A 17044-nucleotide genomic window follows, 5' to 3' on the forward strand; every position below is an offset into this window, starting at 1 on the left:
CTTTGCGTGTAGAGAAGCTAGAGCTACAGAGCTAAAGCTAGCCAGCGTATTTGTTTGGAAGCGCTGATTGGTTGAAGTATGCTGTCAGTCAAAGTCCACAGGGGGAGAGGCGGGATTTTCAGTGAAACAGAGCGTTTTCTCTTCCTGGTTTCAGAATTAGCCCCAGAAAATCTTTTATTTCACACAAAATGACTTTTCCTTAGCGCAAAAAATAAGCTATTACCATGTTAATGCCATTTCTAGGGTTTGGACTAGCTAAAAAAGCATGATACAGCCCCTTTAAAAAAAGAAAATCATTTGTTTGCCACAATAAGTTTGGTGTGTAACCAGTTCTGCACCATTTGAAGTAGCACCACGAAAAGCACATCAAAACATGCAAAAAATTCAGGAATCGTGTCCTATGACTTTTCCCAGCATACCAGCGAACATGGATTCCAAGAAAATTCCCAATAATGGGCAATTTTTCCCCATGTGAGGGGTGAGAGGTGACTGAAAATCATGAAAAAAAATCATCCCCGAACAAGTCCATCGTGCCTCGCCATATTTTCATCTAAAGACGTCATTAAAATATCAAAATGTGATCCTATGCTATTTCAGGATATCACTGCTAACATCCTCCAAGGATCAGTACGGGATCAGTATCAAAGTCTTGAAGTGAATGTGTTGAGAAATGTTTCCCATTCTTGATATCTAACATATTTCTGTCTTTTCAACCCGTATGTGAAGGTTTGGAAGGTTCTCCAACCTTTCATGATGTGAACATTCCACTTGCATGGCATGAAGCTCATGACTACTGCAAGCAGCACTACTCCACCCTGGCCATTGTGAGGAACCAAGCTGAGAATGACTGGTGTCAGAGGTTGACGGGTACGAGGGACAGCTGGATTGGTTTCTTCAAAGAGACGTGGTTCTGGTCAGATAACAGTCCCTTGACATCCAGCATGTGGCGCGAACCAGAAGAACCAAATGGGATTGGTTCTTCTCTCTGCTCGCTGTTTCATGAGGGTGTCTGGGAAGACGATGACTGTAAAGTTGAAGCCCCCTTTGTCTGCTCCAGTGGTGAGCTTTGAGGTTCAATATTGAAAACTATTGAAAATCCAAAATGTACCAGTAATACATGTGTCTTGTTGCTCTCGCCAAAAAGCACTGTGGATGAAAGCGTTGGTGAAAGTCAAAATATCCACAGAGGGATGGTCTGGGAGCCTGGAGGATTCAGCAGAGGACATCTTGCAGCAGGTTATCCCTTTGGGGAAGTTTTCTCTCAACAATTAACCCATCTCATTCGTATTTAACATTAATTACACATGGAGGAGGAGCTTCAATGGAGCACCCAGTGGCTTTGTAGACGGAGTCTGAAAGAAAACCTGTGAACACTCAAACATGACCTTGCTTTTATCACTTTTTAACTTTATTCTTGAAATTAATGCAACATAAATTACAGTTTTTCACAATTGCTAAAACACATTTCTTGAAACCTCCATCCATTTTCTCAAAACCTTAAACACAAATCCAAAAGTTCACACTACATTCGCAAAACCTCAGACATTTCTGTCAAAATCAAACTATCACCTCAAAACCAGTTCTCTTGTGTTCAGAACCACACTCTGAGTTCAGATCTCACACACAGCAGGTAAAAACATGTTCACCTCAGATCATTCATTAGACTCTACATGAAATAACTGAGGACACAGCAGCAGTCCACACTCTGAAACCTGCTGGGTTATTTTCCCAAAACATTTTCTGGGTAGCCCTAGATTTTGTGCAGATTGGGTCACTTTAACCCAAAATTAGGTGAATTGTGTCGACCCAGCAGAGTGAGTTGATGATTTTGTGGCTGAAGGGAAGAGAGGAATCACCATTTTGTACATTCCTGCAACTCCTTCTCTTTCTTGCATCTGGAGACCTCCGGCAGCATACAGAAAACTGGAGTCCTGTGTTCTCAGAGGATTATTGAAATGGCTCAGAAGGAAAAGATGTATGAGACATCCCTCTCCCTGTGGACATGTGCAGCTGTGGCTAAGTTGGGAGAGTGGTTGTCTAGCAGTTGTAAGGTTGCTAGTTCAAATCTTTTCCTCTCCCTGTCAATGAACTGCACTGAACCCCAGCTGGCTTCCAGTGGAGGGTTTGACAGCCTTGGCAGAGCATGGCAGAGGGCACTTGTGTGTGAATTCTAAGGGATTACATTTTTACTGTAAAGTAGCCTTCCCAGACCCGCTGATAAATCTTGACCCAGCATCAGGGTCAACTCTTCAACCCAAACGGCTGGGTAGAAATAGCCCAGCATCGGCTCGGTCCCTTTTGGACCCAGCGCTGGGTTAGCAATTTCCCATTTATGCGAGTTATTTTTACAGTAACCCAGCAGTTTTAAGAATGTGCAGTGCACAGGAAATGTTTATTTTACATATTGTAAATGCATTTAGCAAAAAAAAAAAAAAAAAATCAAGGTCAAAGTGATATCTAAATTCACCGTCATAACAAAAAATAAATACAAAACAAACAAAATAAAAGCACACTACTGCATGGTCACGGTCATGGAGATTCTGTCTCCAGCATCTTGTCTTTGTGCACACTTGGTCTGATCACGTCATTAGAAACGTGTGTTCAGTTTTGAGTTGTTGTGTTTAAAAGATGACAGCTGTGTTGGAGTTGTGTTCACATTTTCTGCCAGTGATTACAATTTTGCAATAATGTTGTGAAATGTGTTTCATGACTGAGAATGTGTCTCAGGCTTTGCATGAAAGAGCAGATGGGTTTTGCAAATTGAGCATAGGACCTGAACAGTGTTTAAGTTTTTGCCAAAAGAGTGTTTGATTCGAAAAATTAGTTTCGGCCACTGAGAGTTTGGTTCAGACAATGGGGTTTCGTGTTTTAGCAGTTGTAAAAAACTGTAAAAATTTTAACTGAGATAAGTCTTGAAGGTTTACTCTTAAATATTTTTTGTCTGGATTTTGAATTGACTGAACTAACAGTTTGCTCCAGTTCACAGTCAAATGAGCTAATCTGTTTGTTAGCAGTGGGCTGTGGTCAATATATTAACACATAATCTGCAAATAGCACTATTTTATGTTCATCTACGTCAGTGTCCATAGCTTAAATTTTTCCATTTTGTTTCACCCATTAACTCGGGACTCCCAAATCGAAAACTACAGGGACGGGATGAATAGAATAACCTTATCAATGAGTTGGAGAGATTGACATGGATTGTAATCCTGGATCCTTTCACATGTGAATCACTACTTGTCATGTTCTTTTATCAATAATTAGGTTAAAAGAACAGTTTACATATTTTCCTTGGAGAATTTTAATCAAAGTGTGAATGAGTGCAAAAAAAAAGAGAAACTGAGATTTGTTTCGGTCAGAAACACACGAGCACCAATAAATCCACCAGCCATTTAGAGTGAAGTCTTTGCAAATATTACTGCACTGTGGGAGGAAATCAAACCAAAAAGCGTTTGTCCTTCAGGAGGAACATGATTAAGCTTCAAACCAGAGCCTCAGTCAGTCATGCTAATTTGCTAATGCTAATGGAACCCGTCCACGTTAGTTATTTTTCAGAAAGATTCAAACATTGTCCAACACTCACTGATCTGCAGTCGTAGACATTTTTTTTAATATCAGGTTGAAATCTTCATATCAATCAGGAATGTCTGTGTTTTTCAGTTGGCCGAGAGGCTGAAGCTCAGCCTTACTGGAAATCTGATGCTGAAGTGGAAGAAGCAGCCAAATAGAAAGATCTTTCAGCCAGAAAAGGAAATGCACGTGAAGGACACTTCCTGCAATGAATGAAAACAGAAGTTTTCAATGATTTTTTTGATGATCTTGAGAAGTTTCTGCTCACTTTTGATGCTTATCCCATACATAACTCCAGCGAGCATGACAGGAGTCAGCTGTTTGTATTTGATATATATTCTTATATGTAGACGAGTCATTTGCCGTTTGTAAAATAGTGATATAGTTTTAACAGGTATTTAAAATTTAGTTAATTGTGCATTAGGTATTAACATGGTAATAGTTTATTTTTGGCGCTAAGGAAAAGTCATTTTGTGTGAAATAAAAGACTTTCTGGGGCCAATTCTGAAACCCGGAAGAAAAAACGCTCTGTTTCACTGAAAATCCCGACTCTCCCCCTGTGGACTTTGACAACGTACTTCAACCAGTTAGCGCTTCAAAACAAATACCTCATGCGTTAGCTTCTCTAAGGGTTAACTTTAGCTCTTTAGCTCTAGCTTCGCTACACGCAAAGACACACGAAAACGTCTTTTCCTGTTAGAAAACAGAAAGATTTATTTACAGACTGCGAACCCAACACAGAACCAGATCAGTCCAGAACAGCGAGGACAGGTGTCAAAACTTCCAGGTTACAAACGGGTCTCGAATGAACGAACTAAGGACCCGGGCAGGAATATTCTCTGACTCTAATAGAACCCAAACTGACAAGCTGCGAGCTGAACTAACCAAGGACTAACTAACTGAACCAACCAGCCTAAACTAATAAAGACAGAAGTAACCAAGAGTGTTAATAACTACACTGCAGCCAACCACTACAACCCGCCTACAGAGAGAAAAGGGGAGGAAGGAAGGAGGAGGGAGAAAAGAAACGGCCAACCCCTAGTTGGAGCCAGAGGTAGAGGGCGTGACAGGCAATGCTGATTGGCTCGGCCGTTTCACGATCGAGGGCCTGCAGGGGAGGGGAAGAGGGGCGGGCTCAGGGGAGCGCTCTGCTGCTAGCAGAGGCGGAGCGTGGGTCTCAGTACAGAGGGGGCGGAGCATTCTCGACGGGCCCTTATGATAGTAATTTTACCATTCAAACAATACCTCATCCTACCATCAAACAACACACTAATGCTCACTTTTATTGAGCCAAGCAAACCTATATGCCTCAGAAAGCAGAATAAAGTCACAAGCCAGTTCACAAACTTGTTCTGAAGAACAAATACACATACGCACGCACACACACATCCAACTGCTGACTGACAGGTTTCAATCTCAGAGCGTCCGCTGTCCATGGTGCTGAAAGCTCAAATAAAAAGTCACGGGCTAAATCTGTACCATTTTTGATACAGCTTAAATATAAAATGAACACAGCTGGTCTAAAATTACACAATCTATTCAGATAGATATAGACTCAGCTATCTGTATCTTTTGGAATTCACGGATATTAGAGAAAAAAATAGAGTCTGCGGTCTCTTATACGAGGGTGGACCCAAAAGTTCCCGGACTGTAGTTATAACTTTTTATTTTTTAATCTTCGCAATTATTTGAAACTGTCACCTTCAAAATACTCTCCTTTGGCTTGAATACAACGCTTCACCTGAGATTTTCACTGTTCAGAAGAGTCGCCATGACCGCGCGTAACTGTGCCGGAAAGATAGGACTTCGATTTTCCCTCCCCCGCTTGTATGCCTGTCTTACCTCTCCGCTGCCGCTCCAGTTTCATCTTTGACAACAAAAAGCAGTCGCCTGGGGCCAGATCAGGGGAATATGGCGGTGGGGAGGCTGGCTGGTCACGGTTTTAGTCCAAAAATATGCTTTACGCACAACATTTGGTGCTATTTCTGTGCATAACGGGGCGTCCTGTGGTCTGCTGTCTGTTATGATGCGGGCATTTCCGGGTGCCTTCGTCTCCCTGCTTCTAATAACCGCCTGAGGATGATCTGTCTGGATCTCTACAATACTCCCATCAGTTCTGCAATGTCATCAAAAGTCCTGCGTGGATCTACCAGGACGTCTTCTTCAGTTTTTGTGACGTTTTCCTCTGTTGTGGAAGTGGATCGTTGTCCTCTGCGTGCCTGGTCTCCGTGATGTAATCTGATTACTCTTAAAGGGCCCAAACCACTCAGACACCCTAAGAATCCTTCTTAAAGAATGTCTGCAACATAGTGAGTGTTTCTGCCGCTGTTTTCCCAATAAAAAACAAAATGTTTTGACAGAGCGCATATCCGTGGATATCCGCCATCTTGAAAAATCGAAGAGCGGGGTGTAACTCTGTCAACATAAACAGTGACTGTCAGCTGACCGCATCACGGGGGAAGACCAAACCTGGCACAGTTATGCATGAGGCTATCCTGTAGCGACATCTAGCGGCCAAAGTCGGAAATTCATTGTATTTTTTTATTAATAGAATCAGTCCGGAAACTTTTGGGTCCCCCCTCGTAGTTGAGAGCAACACAAGGCACATTCAAATAGCCAGGTGTTTAAGACCACAGCATTCTGATAAAGATAATATTTTTGAAGGTTTCACTGACTCACCAGTGGCTCTGATGTTAGGTTTTGGGTAGTACCGCTAGCGGCTAGCATAGTGTTTAGCATACTGTTTAACTTCCCTCCAAAGAGTTCAGATCAAGTGCAAAGAAAAACCTTGTTAATACTGCACAGCCAATCAGTGCTGGCTTACAGCTCTGATGCATTCATGGACAGTCATAAATTAAGAATTGGCAAATTTGAGCCCACTCTCATATGCGTATATACCTTCTCACACACACTGCACATTTTATTATAATTATTTATTTACGATTAAATGTGAACACATCACATGAAACAGGGCCCTATGTCATTGTGGGCCCTGGGGCGACCGCCCCCTTGCCCCACTCTGGCTCCGCTACAGGCTGCGAGTGACATCACTAGAACAGAAAGGCTGTTTTCACGAGTAAGGGAGGGGCTGCCTCTCTGAGCAGGAGAAAAATAAGGAAAGGTCAAACACACGGCCACGAAGGAAAAACCCGCTTTGGGTTTTTTTTGATGAGTCAATAACTATATAACTAGGTTGAAACATACAAAAAGTGAAATTTGCATGATACAGCCCCTTTAAACAAAGTATGTACAGATACTAAAATATGAACAGGAACAGAGTTAGGCTTACGGTCAAGTGGGCCCAAAACTAAGTCGGCCCTGACCAACTCGGCCCCGCCCCCAGGGTGCCATCAAGTCGGCCCCAACTCAAGTCGGCCCATAGCCAAATCGGCCCCATGCAAACTTGCATGGGGGCTCTCGATGGGCCGACTTGACTGTAAGCTGCTTACCAACTCGGCCCAAAGCCTCTTTTGTCATGCACTCACGCCACACATTGTATTTCTCACGCTGTAAAAAAAATAATACCAGTGCATAACCGGGAGGAATCCAACAAGTCTCTCACTTACCTGTCAATCAAAAAAAAATTGCGCAACAACCAATGAAAAAAAGCATTGCTATCGCGTGAGCGTCACGTGCTTTTTTTCATTTGTTGCTGCACTATTTTAGCCCGCCCCTTTCCTTTTTCAATTGACAGGTAAGTGAGAGGCTTACAGACATGTTTGATCCCTCCCGGTTATTTACCAGTACTCTTTCTTCAGCGTGAGAAATACAATGTGTCGCGTGAGTGCGTGACAAAAGAGGCTTTGGGCCGAGTTGTTAAGCAGCTTACAGACAACTTGGCCCCTCGAGAGGTCCCATGTGAGTTTGCATGGTGCCGACTTGGGTTGCGGCCGACTTGATGGCACCCTGGGGGCGGGGCCGTGTTGGTCAGGGCCCACTTGGTTTTGGGCCCACTTGACCGTAAGCTTAACTCTGTTCCTGTTCATATTTTAGTATCTGTACATACAAGGCAAACTAGTTTCATTTGAGGAACTCAGAAAGGAATATGATATATCCCGGATGCTCTTATTTAAATACTTACAAATAAAGATCTTTATTTACGCACCGATGCACTCCCATTTACAACCCCCTTTGTCCACATTAGAAAACTTAGCAGTGAATAACTGGCAGGGGTCTAATATCCTTATCCCTATAACGCCAAACGTATCAAATTTGATACATGATTTTGTCAGCCCTCCACATAAGCAGTGTGGTATTTTTTTGCTTGAAAAACCTGATGTATACAATCAGATACATGCAGTGCACAGATAAACCAACAGGGGGTAGTCAGTCGCTCATTAGTGGTCCTTCCGGTGACACTTCAAGATTACCATGACTCTGGAATTGGACGCAGGTGGTTTATCAAGAAGAACTTTGCCAAATTTGAAAAGGTTAAGGTAAGAAAAACATAATTTTTTTTAATTGAAACGTCAATAGGAACAGTTACTGGGTTCATGCAATGTGAAAAAAAGTACAATTTCTTAATACATGTTTTAGTAAAATCATGTTGAAAATGGCGTATCAAATTTGATACAGCAGGTATATAAGGTCATCAAACTCTAAAACAGTCAATTGTCATTTTCTTGTATATCATGCATTATATAAAACATAAAGCAGCATACAGTCTTTTTTATTATTAAATTACATAATTTGGTGCATTTTGGGTAAATAGATATGTAACTTGCTGTATTATCTTGACTGATGACTAGTTCAGTGTTGCCATGACACAATTTCTTGTAACTTCCTTTTGCTTACTGCTTTTCACTAAAAACTGACCAATTCAAATAAAATCACAATCTTTTCTTATGTGCATGTGTGTTTTTAGATGGCAAAAAAATACAGTGTTGAAGATGCTCTCAAGATGATTATGGATGGGAATTCAAGTGACATGGAGCAGCTACAGGAAGATGATGACGATGATGATGATGATGATGTGGAGGATGAGGAATGGACTCCTACTGCAAAGATTTTGGAAAATCCAGATAGCAGTGATGAGGATGAGGAGGAAATCCCAGATAGTAGTGATGATGATGAAAGCCCAGAAGTCCCAGAAGACACAACAAAATCAAGGGACACAACACTGAAGCAGTCGGCAAGGGATAACATGAAAAGGAAGACGTATCAGTGGAAAATAAATCAGTTTGAACTTCCATCTGTCGAGAAGGTGCAGTGTGTTGAGGAAGACTCTGAAGAGAAGCTTGACTGGATGGTACGAGGTTCGATGATGGTACATTTACATTTGGTGGCACGCTGTTACAGTGGCAGTAATCAATGCATAGATCAGTTACAGAAGAGACCTGAAGAAACTGCAGCCCGGACAGAAGCCCCTGCCTCTGCAACAGTTTCAGGCTTCTGTTGGCAATACAATCACAAGTGCAGGAAAGGTCAAAAGGTGTGGCCTCTCTAGAAGCAACACCAATCCCTCCCTGAAAGAGGAAAACCACTGAGGTCCCCCCTGATGTGAGAAAGGGTGGCCTGGATCATTTTCCAACATGGGAAACTCGACAGAGATGCAAGAACTGCGCGGACCACTTTACCCATGTGTACTGTCAGAAGTGAAAAGCACATCTTTGCTGAACAAGGAGAGAAACTGTTTTCAAGAGACCACTGTCCAAAGTAAAAAGGTTGTGAACCACATAATGAGTAAAAATAACTGAAACGTTATTTTTTGTGCTTCCACTCAGCCATTTCCATTGGTGGATTTCAAACTATTGCACAATTTTGACTTTGTATGTTTAGAAATACAAATTTGTTGGATTTGTTTGTGATTTATTATGTTTTTGTTTGTTCTGGGAAAAAAAAACTGTCATTGTGCATTGTGACCTGATGTATCAAATATGATACAAATTGAAGCTCATAAATGGAAAATGATATTTGAAAAAAAAATGTGTATGTCTGTTAAAGCAGAACTATGCAAGATTTGCTTTAGCACTCCCCCTACTGGTCTCCTGTGAAAGCTCACTGTCGTAAACGTCCTCTGCATCACCCCCACCCCCGCGTGCAGAGAGCGTCCCACTTCCGTTTCCTTTTTTTCCGCTTGTTAGACGTTTTTTTCTGTCTTTTTGGTTCTGCCATCCGTGAGCACCTAAGGGTGGCGTTGCTAACGCTAGCGAGGGTTTCATGTTTGTTTTTGTGCTTTTGTTAAATCTTCTGCAGCGGCAGTTCCTCGCGCTGCCCGGGAACTTCCTCCGGTTGCTCCCTCTGGCGTAGACATACCTGCCTCGCACACTCAAACTTATTGGAAAACAAACACACTCAGACATGCTGCTTTCAGCTCAGTGCAGCGAACTCACTCGCGCTCAATTCTACCAGAGGAGGTGCCACTCCTCTTTATTTTTCAGTTACCAAACAGAAATTAGAACCAATCAACACATCATGCAAAGATCGTCTATCGCAACACAATGACAGATATCGCACTCCAACAGCTTTTATCCTTGTACTCCCGTATGAGTGCCGTAAAGCAGGTTTGTTCTCTCAGATGTAGTCGGGTCGGATCCTCTGAAAGTTGCAAGCGCTGTTTTCAGGACACAGACCCCGGGGGGAGTGGAGGGACAGGCGAATCACCGTGACAAGTCTTTGTTTACCCCCACAGGGATTCTGAAAGACATTTATTGAGGTAAAAAAGTTGCATAGTTCTGCTTTAAGAGGGACCAATAAAGGCTCCAAATTCAAAGAATTTGAATTTTATGTCAATTATTTAATGGTTTGGGCTTATGATATACTGGCGAAAAATCATAAAGACTGTACCAAATACAAGAAAATTAAATGGATAAATGACTTGCAACAAGACATTTCTGAGGAGGATTGGAGGGAAGTGTGCTTGAAAGCTCAGTTCTTAACAAGAAATACCCATCTTACACTGATTCAAGATAAATGAATTATGAGAATCTATATCACTCTGGTTTGAATAACTAAAATGAATCCAAACATTCCTGATCTCTGTGTTAAATGCAATGTCGCAAAGGGTACTTTATTTAATTGTCTGTGAGACCGTCCTGAAATATGCAAGTTCTGGAATGAAGTTACAAAATGCATTTCTAAGATAACCTTGAATCCAGTGCCTGATTGCCCTGCACTTTGTATTCTTAATTTGTATCCAAAAGACTGTATGGTTAACAGTAAAGAGGAGAAAATCACAGATTTATATTTAATACAAGCTAGACGCTTGATCTCTCACTGCTGGAAAGACGTCAAAAGACCTACGATCGGTGAATGGCTGAAAGAATTATCAGCATGCCTAGTCCTTGAAAACTTAACATATACAATGGAAAGGAAATCAGCCAGATTTAAAGAGATTTGGGATACCTTTCTTGCATTTTTGGAGAGCTGTGGAGTTGAGGAGGCTTTGGTGCCTTAAAGGTGACACATCCCTAGCCGTCAATGTCTCAATCATGTGACGTTAAGCTGTGTATGTATACATACATTGAATTTTATGATTAAAAAGATTTCATTTTTTCACTTGAATTCCACAGCATGTCCAGGGCCGGCTGTAGGCATAGGCAAACTGCGGCCACCTGTGACCGTACACATGGGCGCCCCGACGCTCCAACGGTGTGTGTGAGCAATCCCCATTCTGTACAAAATACTCAATGAGTCAGTTAACTTAAATGAAGCAGTGAAAAAAATCTATGGAAGAGAAAATATCTTAGCAACATTATTTTTTTTTTTATGAAGTCCTCTGAGTTTTTACGCTGCTCTGGGGTGTTCTCGTCGCATGGATTCCACTCAAAGAAGGAGTCCAAGACCTTTTTCGAATTCATTTATTGTCAACAAATCCTTAAGTTCCTTCAATTTCATTTCAGCTTTCTTTGAAGTCTTAAACCTTTAAGAGGGTTCTTAGTTTCCCTAGGTTCATCATTAGGCTCTTCATTAGGTGAAAAACCTTAAGGAAAACACAAAATATGCCCAATTAATCCAAGGAGTAGTATTTACAATTTTTTACAAAGGTTGTACTCAAAGTAATATGATAACTAATAATAATTTGGCCATAAAGCATCAAGTAATTTTAACAAAGGTCTATTTTAAACTTATTTAACAGTTTAAACAGAGGTAGCAAATAAATTTGGAAACAAAAAAAATGTTTTTCCTCACAAAACATGCTCTCACAGTTCCTTTTTAGTGAATTTTTAACTTAAGCTTCTCAACAACTTAAATAAGTATTAATTCTTGTTTAAATCTAGTAACACAAACGTTGCACTTTAATGGGGGAAAAAGGCGCATTAAAGTTAAAGTTCTTATTTGAAATCAGAATGTCCCTATCTCCCTATCTGACTGCCCACACACAACACGCAGGGGAGCGCCGCGGCTCGTGCCACTCCGTTCTATTTTTCACACGAGCCGCAAGCGCCGAAAGCGCTTGGCCACGCGCGCACTGAACCAGGGCCAGTGCACGCCACTGACATGTACACGCAGGGGGCAGGTCGAAGGGCAAAGGGATTTGATTGGTTTAAAAAAAGGTGTCCGGCAAGACTATTGGTTGCTGTTTTTCCCGTTTTACTTCTGCTGTAGGTAGCAGATATTTTCCGCTCTACTTTAAAACACGCTATGAATTGCTTCCCATCGGGTCATAAAGATCATTTTAACAAGTATTTAAAAAAATGTATCTCATCCAGATTGCCAATCCTAGCTTTAACATTTCAACATTTATTTACATTTTAAACATTTATTAAAACATGAAAAGAAAGCTCCAAGTCCTCTAAGAACAGAACATAATAATCATGAACAACATTTTTTCTGCAATGCTATACAACTTAATTAGCCACATTTTTGCAGTAAAAAGGAGAACATGTCACAAAAACAAAAAGAACATGGGAAATGGGGCTGCATTGACGTGCACTGCCAAGGTGACGAGGTCTCACTAACCTAGCCTATATGAAATCCCACTCGAAGTCCATTAGATTCTTCAGAAGAGTGGACACATGAGCGACTCTCCCTGTCCTTTGGGAGACAGTCTTGCCTTTCTCCCTTTTTCTGTGTTGATCCCAATGAAGTGCCTAAAAAACACAATAGTCTGAGATTAGAGGTCATGGTGTGCTGTTATCTATAACAGGGATGGAACCTTCATTACTGTCCCCAGTAAAACCTGGGTTTAGTTTGCAATTTCATATCAAAATGAGTGCTGTGAAAAAGGTGTGTTGGACAACAAAAGCCTTACCTTTGAATGAATTCAAGAGTACAGGCAGCCTCATCTTGGTACTGCAGGTTGCAGATGTAGTAAATTGAAAACAGAGCAGCAAGCTCCATCACAAATGTTGGCTGGATGCCCTCACTCAAGATATGACCCTCAAGGCTGATCATCCAGTGTCCAGCACTCACACACTCTGTTCCACCTGAAACGTGAGGTTATTATTTCAGAAAGAATTTTGACATGTATAAATATCTCTACTTCGAGAAACAGACATACTGATGAAAATGCTAAAAAAAGTGACACTCTGAAGAAGGTGCAAGTTTGACGCCAAAACACGTCAGGTAAATAACCTAAATAACTTCTGTCTGAGATAAAAGAAAAAAAAAAGAGCTTACTTGTAAAACGGGAGACCGTATGAACTTTGTTAGGTTATGTTGAATAATTTTATAATATTCTTCACATCATGCTTATTATATTATGTTATTTACTATTATTCATATCATGCATGTCTCGTGCTAGTGGACACAGGTGTGGAAAAAAACAATGTATTCTTTCAGGTTTGCCTGCCTGTCATTTTTCATTTTTACGGCAGCCTCTTGGCAGCTGGACAGTTTGCTTTTTTCTAAAGCTAAGATTACAGGTCAATTGCCTCTCTGTCTCCCTCTTGCGCAATTGAGGCTCATTGGACAAGGAATGTGACACTATGTGAATTGTTGCACAACATCTGGCATTTGGGAAGGATGGATGGAGACTTGATGGAGAGTTGATGGAGGCAGATAAGGCCCCTGAAGGGGTCACGGACATTGACCTTTGTAGGGAGGGGGGAAGAGAGGCAATTGAGAAGCAAATGACAAGTTCACAATTGTGCCTCAATGGAGGGTTACGGAATGGTTTAGAACAATTGTGTCTTGACGAAAAGTCATTTGAGATGCAACGAACTCCCAGAAAATAGTATAAATAGACGGAGCGGCGAGCGGTCCGCGCGTCAGTTCTTTTCGGTCTACCTGACTGCCAGGGGGTTTTTGGAAATCAAGTCCTCTTTTTGCATTCTGACTCCAACTCTGCCTGATTGTTCCGAGGAGAACTGCGATTGAAGACTTCAAGAACCAAGAGTGGATGTACTTGAAGATTTTGAGATTTTTCCGGAAATTATGTTTGTGGGATTTTTTGCACTGTGACTGGCCTAGGATACTTTTTAAATAAAAATCCACGACAGTTAACAGTCATACTTTGCTGGAATACAGAAAACTTTACAGCTCATCTGATATGAAATAAACTGGATGTTAATTTACTGAATACATACCGATCAGTATACAACAAGGAGTCGAGGGTAGGGTGAGGGTCATCTCAATATCAACCACTGTAGCAGATGTCTGTAAAGCGGGGGATCGCGGTCGCGATACTCACTCGGAGCTTTCTTTTCAGGTAAAATATTCTGTTGTTGTGAGTCCCACGTGTGGACTGCGGCAGCTACACATGGACAAACTACTGTGATTGCTACGGAAGCCCAAGTGCAAGAAGCGCTCGCTTGCTCTCTCTCTCTCTCTCTCTCTCTCTCTCGTGCGCATGCGTGAGCGTGAGCGTTTGGTGAGTGGAGTGTGTTGGTGAGTGTATGAGCGTTTCCTCTGAAAACTTTGGTTTTCGACCTCTTTTTTCTCGCGGATGGTTTTTCTTTTTCTTTGTTTCACTTGTCACAACTGTTGTAAAGCACTGGGGGTTTCACAGGGGGGGTAGAGGGGGGTCACGGTGTGAGCGGGTGCGGCAGCAGCCGGTGTTTGGCTGGGTGCCATGGCCAGCGATGGTGGGGCTGGCGGGTTTGAGCGTCTCTCCCGGAGGCATGGAGTGAAAGTCCCGGTCGGAGCGGACTTCTCCGTGGAGGAGTGCGCTCTGGCGGTAGGAGAGGTGGTTGGTTGTGAGGCGGTGAGAGCAGCGTCGCGCATGAACAGCGCGGTGGTGTTGTTCCTGGAATCTATTGATAAAGTGAACAGCGTGGTGGAGCGAGGCGTGGTGCTGCGGGGCGCTCATGTCCGAGTTTTTCCTTTAATGAATCCTGCGCAAAAGGTTATTGTTTCCAACGTACCGCCGTTTATCAGTAACGAGGCTCTGCTGAGGGAGCTGTCACGGTATGGTCAGACTGTGTCTGTTATGAAGAGGATCTCTTCAGGATGTAAATCCCCCCAACTGAAGCATGTGGTGTCATTCAGGAGACAAGTTTATATGATCCTGAGAGATGGGGATGAGAAACTTAACATCGTGTTGAAGTTTAATATTGAAGGTTTCTACTACACTGTGTTTGCTACTTCAGATGTTATGAAATGTTTTGGTTGTGGGGAAGAAGGTCACCTGGTGCGCAGCTGCCCTGCTAATGCTAACAAACCAGCAGAAGAGACTGTTCAGGCTGAAGGAGAGGGAAACAGTGAAGATCATGCAGAGGCTGAGCAGGAGCAGGAAGGGCCGGGGGCCCAGGACCCGGAGGGGCCAGACACCCAGGACCCGGAGGGGCCAGTCACCCGGGACCCGGGTAGCGAGCCCCCCTCAACCTCTGCTGAGGCTTCCACAGAACCCAGTCAGACCAGTACAGTCAGTCAGTTCACTGAAGATGGTGATAGAGAACAAGAGATAGATGTGGATGTTCTTTCTGAAGGCGAACAAAAAGTAATGGATGACGAATCTGTTTTTAAAGTACCAAAAGCTAAACGGAAAACCAACAGAGAAGGAACAGGGACAAGACCAAAGAAAATGGCAGCACTGGAAAAAGCAGATGTGAATAAAGGTAAAGATTCAGATGAATTATCTACATCGGACAGTGAGCGGGAGTCTTCAGATTCAACCCTCCCTGATGGTCAGAAGGAGAATGGCTACAGTCTTGAGCAGATACGACGATTCTTACAGGCAACTAAAGGGAAACGGGAAGTAAAAGTGGAAGATTTCTTTCCAAACCGTTTGTTGTTTGTTGCATCAGCCAGGTGGCTGATGAGAAACAGAGGTCCTGAGGGACTGGAGAGACCAGAGGTTTACCGTCTTCAGAAACTAGTTCAAAAGGTGAAACTACAACTTAATGATGGTTAAAAGTAAATCAAAACAGATAAAAATGTGTTTCACACATTTTTTCTGGTTCCTTGCACTTCTTCTGACCATGAGCAGTTTTAGGTTTGCATCTTTAAATCTAAATGGGGCCAGAGATGTTAGAAAGAGAGCAGTCTTCTTTGAGCTCATAAAAACTAAGAATATTGACGTTGCCTTTGCGCAGGAAACCCATAGTAATGCTGATAATGTTGTTGACTGGAAGAGGGAGTGGGGTGGGGACATAATTTTCAGTCACAAGTCCACAGTCAGTGCAGGAGTTGCAGTTCTTTTTTCAGAGTCTTTTCTGCCATTGTCCTATGAGGTTGAGGAAATTGTAGAGGGAAGATTATTGAAAGTCACAGCAAAATATGAGGAATGTACCCTGACTCTTTTAAATGTGTATGCACCAGTTAACCCTGGTGAGCGGTGTGCTTTTTTAGAGGATCTATCCAATGTCCTTTCAACCTGTGTTTTAACGGATTTTTTGATCTGTGCGGGTGACTTTAATTGCACTGTCACTGATTTGGACAGAAACCATCTGGAACCGAATGTGCAGTCAAGGAGGAAGCTGAAACGGATCATTGAGACGTATGAGCTGACTGATGTGTGGCGCTCTAAGCATGGCGACAGTAGGCAGTACTCCTGGGCACATATGAAGGATAATCAGGTCTCTCTGGCCAGGTTGGACAGACTCTATTGTTTTAAACATCATGCCCAGATTTTTAAATCCTGCACTTTAAGCCCAGTGGGGTTCTCGGATCACTGTTTGCTAATGGGAAATATTTTTATTACGGGGGTAAAACCCAAGAGTGCTTATTGGCATTTTAATACTGTTTTAATCAATGACGGCCATTTTAAAAAGTGTTTTGATTTTTTCTGGAAGCAATGGAGGTCCAGAAAGCCTCAGTTTTCCTCCTTGCAGCAATGGTGGGATATTGGAAAAATACAAATCCAACAGTTTTGTAATCAATATAATTTCAATGTCACTCGAGAGATCATAAAATCAGTCAAAGATCTAGAGATGGAGATCGTGGAGCTTGAAGAATTATGTGGTTCCACAGGAGATTCAGGCCATTTTCAGGCCTACAAAGCAAAAAAGACAGCTTTAGCAGATCTGCTGGGGCTTAGAGCACAGGGGGCGCTAGTCCGATCACGCTTCCGAAATATGGCTGACATGGATGCTCCGTCGAAGTTCTTCTTTTCCCTCGAGAAGAAGAATGATCAGAAGCGACTGATTCACTG

This window comes from Salarias fasciatus, chromosome 4 (genome assembly GCF_902148845.1).
Source record: "Salarias fasciatus chromosome 4, fSalaFa1.1, whole genome shotgun sequence".
Taxonomy (NCBI): Eukaryota; Metazoa; Chordata; class Actinopteri; order Blenniiformes; family Blenniidae; genus Salarias; species Salarias fasciatus.